Consider the following 6356-nt stretch of genomic DNA (forward strand, 5'->3'; position numbering starts at 1 on the left):
ATCCTCAGGACCCACAAGCTGGAAGGAGAACACCAACTCCCGGAAGCTGTCCTCTGACCTCCACATGTGCACTGTGGCACACGCATTCATGAGCACAATTAATCACTTAAAGGAAACTTAAAAAATAAAATTGAAAAGGAAAAATAAACATGAAAAAATAAACTTATGAAAGTAGAGGACACAAAGAAACAGGGCAAGAGAGGAGGAGGTGTGTGATGTGGGGTGATGTAGCCAAAAGCCAAAGACCCCAAAGAGAGCAAGGAGCCACCAGAAGCCAGGAAAATTGGGAACAATTCTTCTCTAAAGGCTTCAGAGGGAGAAGAGCATTGACACCTTACTTTGGGACGTCTCAGAACTGTGAGAGAACCAAACCCTGCTGTCTAAAGGATTGTTTGTTATGAGCGTTCTAGGGAGTTAATAAGGACAGCAATTCTAGCACCACCTTCAGATGCCTGCGGCATCCTCAGATACTACAAAAGCAGCTCAGATATTTCCAGAAGTCTCCTGGGTGGTGGAGTTCCCACCTACTCACCCATTTCAGACCAAGGCAGTGAGAGGGCAGGTGGATTAAAGGAGGGGAGTGAGGTGAGCGAGGTTTAAATTTCAGCCCCGCCCAGAATGGCTACGTGACATTAAGCAAGTTGCTTAACTTTTCTGATCCTCAGTGTCCTCATGAGTGAAACAGGGCACATGGAGGCACCTGTATCTCGCAGAATCATCAATGCTGACGCAACAAGATGATGTACAGAATGTGTTCTTCACAGCATCGAACACACAGCTAGCATTGAACAAACAGTAATGATTGGTGTGCGTGCATTTATTAAGCAATAGTACTATTACCTAATGGGTAACAAATACACAAAGGGCTAACAATGACGATTTCCATTATTATTATTTAAATCCAGAAAGCTGAATCAGTCATGCAGTGACCTGTGCCGTGAGCGGTCTCCACACCCACCACCTCGGCAACGGCTCTTCCAGGTGAAGGAGATGCTGGGGTGTCCATCCTAGTTTCATGTTTTCTACATACTTTCCCTCACCCCATCCTAAGGATCATAGAAGTCTTGTGAGATTCATAGAGTAGTCACCGATTTTGCAGAGGTGGAAACCAAGAGGCAAAACCCTGGGAGGTTTACCCAAGCTGAGACAGACAGCCAAGCCATGGGTGGAACCCTGGCCTATTAAAACAATCTGCTCCTAGGGCTGGGGAGAAAGGTTCAGGGGGCTAAAGTACTTGCTACACAAGCATGAGGCTTTGAATTAGATCCCAAACGTCTGCATACGAAAGCTAGGCAAGGACACAGGAGGGTGCTGGTAATGCACAGGTCAATGCTGGGGGCAGAGGCAGAGAGAGCGAAAGAATAGCTGAGGCTTGCTTGTCAGGCTGCCTACCCAAAAATCAGCAAGGTCTGGGCACAGCGAGAGAACAGCACAGGGCACAGGCTGCGAGGAGGAAACAGGAGGGTCATGAGTTCAAGGTCATCCTTGGTTATATAGGGAATTCAAGGTCAATCTGGACTACGGGAGACCCTACCCCCAACAAAGCAAAAGCAAAAGTAGAAAAAGATGATTGGAGGCTGACCTGAAGGACAAGGGTATGAAGCAGCAGTCTATGCATTATTGCAGGGATGGGCTATGCATGCAATCACCTCTATATTCCCGGAGCGTCTTTAACACTAATCAACTTGCATGAGAGGTTGTCTGGGACTGAGAAGGAGCAGAAAGGAGGAGGCAGACTTGAAAGGAAATTGAATCAAAAAATAAATAAATAAAAGGCCAAGGGATGAGCCATGTGGTCATTTGAGGAAAGAGTGTCCTGTTGTCCTGGCAAGGGAACCGTCAGGGTAAAAGTCCAGAGGCAGGAACCTGCCTGGCCTGTTTGAGGGACCTGCCAGGGAACCCCGTGACCAGACAGAATTAAGTCAGGAGATCTAGGTAAGAACTGAGGCAGGAGAAGAAATAGCAAGGCCACTGAGAAGGGATTCTTCTTCAGTTCAACTGAGAATCTGGGCCAAGGAAGCATGACCCGCTTTATGTTTAACCTGAACCTTTGCTGAGGGGTGGATATACTGCATGATATGAAGGAAGAAGGGAAGCCTTTCCTCTCGTCCTCCCTCCCTCACATTCCCCCCCACTCCCCTCTCTCCCTTAGTCTTTTCTTTCCTCCTTTCTTACCTTCCTCTTCCCCCTGTCTTGTCCCTCCCTTCCTCCTCTCTTACAGCTTTATCAACACATTACAAGTGCACGGTGAGGGCAACAGCAGTCGGTTAGCTAAAAGATAATGGGGTTTAGACTGTGGTGGCTGCCTGCTGCAAGAAGACGTTACAAAGAACCAGAAGAATCTGGTGAGAGATCAGACGTGATGCTGAGGCAGGGGCATTCAAGGGCTGCTCTAGGATGACGCCCAGGTTTGCTAAACTGGGCTCATGGAAGGATGAAGTCATCGTCCGCTAAGATGAGAGAGAATGCGCCAAGAGTGGGTTTGCAGGGAGAGGGGGAAAAAAAGATCACGCTTTAGTGGGAACATGTGAAGTTCGACATGCCTGTCACACAGCCAGGAGGAGATGTTAAGTATGCAAGGGGAGGCTGAATGTGCAAGGCTGGAGTGGAGAAGAGAGCACCTTTACTGTATGATTGTATTGATTTATAATTGCTCTACAGCAAACTTACATACTAAAAACTACATGGTGTCTGTCTTTGGGTTTCTATTGCTGTGAAGAGACACCATGACCACAGCAACTTTTATAAAGGAAACATTTAATTGGGATGGCTGGCTTACAGTTTCAGAGGTTCAGTCCATTATTATCATGGCGGGGAGCATGGCGGGACGCAGGCAGACATTGTGCTGGAGAAGTAGCTGAGAGTTCTACATTTTGCAGGACTTTGAGAATCCTACCTCTTACAGAACTCAGACACTTGGCAGTATCTTGAGCATAGGAAACCTCAAAGTCTGCCCCCATAGTGACACACTTAAACAAGGCCACACCTACTCCAACAAAGCCGCACCTCCTAATAGTGCCCCTTCCTATGAGCTGTGGGGGTCAATTACATTCAGACTACCACAATGTCAAACTTGGTAAGTTCTAGTCTATTTATATCCATGGTGTATGTTCCTGTTCATTGTGTGGTCCTCTCTATCGTCCTGTCTCACTGTATACTCAGGTCCCAGGCAGCTACTGATCTGTTTCTGTCATTATAGATAGTATGTGTTTTCTAGAATTTCATAGAAGGAGTCTACCCAGCATGAATCTCCTGTTGTCTGACCTCTCTCACTCTCACTTACTTCTTTTTTTTTTCCTTCCAAAACAGTTTCTCTGTGTAGCTCTGGCTGTCCTGGAAATCACTCTGTAGACCAGGCTGACCTCGAACTCACAGAGATTCATCTGCCTCTGCCTCTTAAGTGCTGGGATTAAAGGTATGCGCCACCACCACCTGACTTGAAAAGTTTTAATGCTGTGTGAACATTCCTGTCTTTGGACTTGATGTCTTTAATGGACCTAGGTTCCTGTTTTTGGGTGAGCATCTCAGGGTGGCATGTCCGGGTCACATGGTAAAAAGTAGTTTAGATCCTGAAGAAACTGCTGAATGGCTTTCCAAGGGGATGTATCCTTCTACATTTGGACCAGCAGTGGGAATCTTCATCGACTGCTTGATCTTGTCAGGCTTCTGAAGTGCTGCGCACTCTACTAGTTTATTAGTAAGTTATAGCTTCCCTGCGCATTTCCATAAAGAGGAAAATGCAGAGCATCTGCTGCTATGTGGGTGGTCCATACATACATAGCTATGTGCTCCGTGTGGCAGTTGGGTCAAGAACAGACCAAATCTATGATGAGGTCCCATAGGTAGCAATGAGCTGACCTACGTTATTGTAACCATCCCAATATCATAGTGCAATACATTATTGGCATATTTGTCATGCTTTGGTGTGCTGCCAATGCATAACAATATAACAATATGACTGTGTATTATATATATTTAATAATGTTTTAATTCAATAACTGTTATGCTGGTTTAAGTAAAAAGTAGACCTTTTTCATTGTTAGAGTATATTCTTTCTGCTCACATAAGGAACTTTAGTGTAAAGCAGCACGCTCTGCTATGCCAGCAGCAGCTTCGTGGGCTTTGTGTTTACCCTGTCGCTGGGTTGCAACATTCTCTCTGGTGTTTGATTTAACATGGGGATGTTTAGCTCGTGGCCATGGGTGAGGCAGGCTGAACTATGAATATTTACAACCTTTAGCCCGGGAGTGCAGCAGGCCGCCTAAGTTTGTGTAAGTATACTCTATGGTGTTTGCCTAATGAGGCAATAGCCCAACAACACATTTTCCAGTGTTTCTTTACTGCTAAGCAACAAAAGACAATGTTCATCTATCTATCTCTCTGTCTGTCTGTCAGTCTATCTATCTATCTATCTATCTATCTATCTATCTATCTATCTATCTATCTATCTATTTATCTATCTGTCTGTCTATCTATCTATGTACCTATCTGTCTATTTTTGAGAGGGGGTCTCAGGTAGCCTAGGTTAACCAATAACGTACTATGTGCCTGAGGATGACCTTGAACTCCTGCCCCTCCTGTCTCCTTTACCAGTGGTGGGATTACATGTGTGTACCACCACACTCAGCTTGATTGTGCACATGTTTTTACATATTCTTTAAGCAGCGTTAGAATTTGATGTTGATCACTAATACAATCTAGGTACGAATATATACAGTATCTTTTCTCTCCCTCTTCCCCCTTAAACAGAAAAAAATCAAAATGTCCTTCATGGCCCTCTTGACCCTCTTATTGTTTTAAACAGACTGCAGCTTAGTCTTCTGAAACCCTTTGGACTGAAGTGTATCCACTAACAAATCTCAGGAAAGAATTCCTACAGATATTTCTGGTGGAGTCCAGGTAGTGAGGTAGTATCATGTTGATGGACTATAACTGGCTTTAAGATGACCAGGAAGGGGACGTCAGCAAACTGAAGGTCACTGGGAAACTATGTAGAGATAAACCCTGTCAACAAGGTATGGGCTTCTTCATTAAAGCTTCTGGAGAAGGCCACACATCACAGGGGACCCACTTACGGCTGCGGGTCAGGATGGCCTCTGTTCAAGTACCAATGACAGAGTACCTACCGGAGGTCTCCCCGCCTCTCTCTGGCTTGGACCACACTATAGTCAATCACGGAAGAGAGGCCTCCCCAAACTTCAACGCCAACTTCCAACTGCAGAGTTCTGGTTTCGACAGCTGTCACATTTGCTCTGGGTTTACTCCAGCTGGAGAATTTTGAAAACTTTTGACGGTTTAAAAGAGAACACCACCTGTGGAATCCTTGCAAAAACAAACAAACAAACAAACAAACAAACAAAAAAACCAAAAAAACCAAACCAAACCAAACCAAACAAAAAAGAACAACAACAACAAAAAAACCCTACCACCGTCTTATCCATAATTCGCCAGGGACAAGGCTTTCTCTGGAATTTTTCCTTCTTGACTCTAGCTGCACCGTTTTCTAAGTTCTAATGAAAGAAGGTTCTTTCCTTCCTCCCTCCCTTCCTTTTTTTCCTTTTATAGGGGCATCTTAGGGACACCATGCTACACTCCCAGCCAACATAAAGAATGAATTTCAGTATTAATGTATCATGCCAATTTAGTGACATATTAATTGTATGAATTAAGGTTTATGTTTTCCAAACTAACTACACCTTGAAACTCACACTGCTTTACATGTATTTAATTTTTTTAAAAGTGTTTTCCAATTACAAATCATAAAACATAACATCTTAACACCTTTAAGTGTATCGGAGAATGCCGTTGCTGTCGTCCTCCCAGGCTGCAGCTTGTTGGGTCGCCGTTATCTTGCTAACTACAAACCATTAAAGAGTGTGCAAAAGGTCTTCACCACACATCACCCCAGGATACTAAAGACGCACTTGTCTCGATCTCATAATTATTTTAAAACCAGACACGGTTTCTCTTTCTCTTCCAGCAATGAGAGACATTGCAAATATTACAAAAACTGCAGCTAGCATGTATGAGGCTGCACGTAGTGAACACGGACTATGCCATGGGTAGAGACTTCTAGCCTTCTGGATCTGGAGTTTCTGGCTGGAAGGATAAATAGAATTATTCATTACAGGGTCCTTGCAAAGATTTGATGAAATAGACTTAACATTGGCGCCAAGGACGGAGGAGGTGCTGAACAAACTCGAGTTGTTGTTGTGACTACCAATTTAGGAGTGATTCTTAGAGAAATGAGGTAGATCGCGCTCAGACATAGGGGTAGTCAGCAGCATTGCTCCACCTACGTTGCGCAGGGCGCAAGGAAGGGGCAGGACCACTGAAGCCCCGCCCCTATAAGCGGC

This window comes from Myodes glareolus, chromosome 22, assembly GCF_982192425.1.
Source record: "Myodes glareolus chromosome 22, mMyoGla1.1, whole genome shotgun sequence".
In the NCBI taxonomy this organism is placed as follows: Eukaryota; Metazoa; Chordata; class Mammalia; order Rodentia; family Cricetidae; genus Myodes; species Myodes glareolus.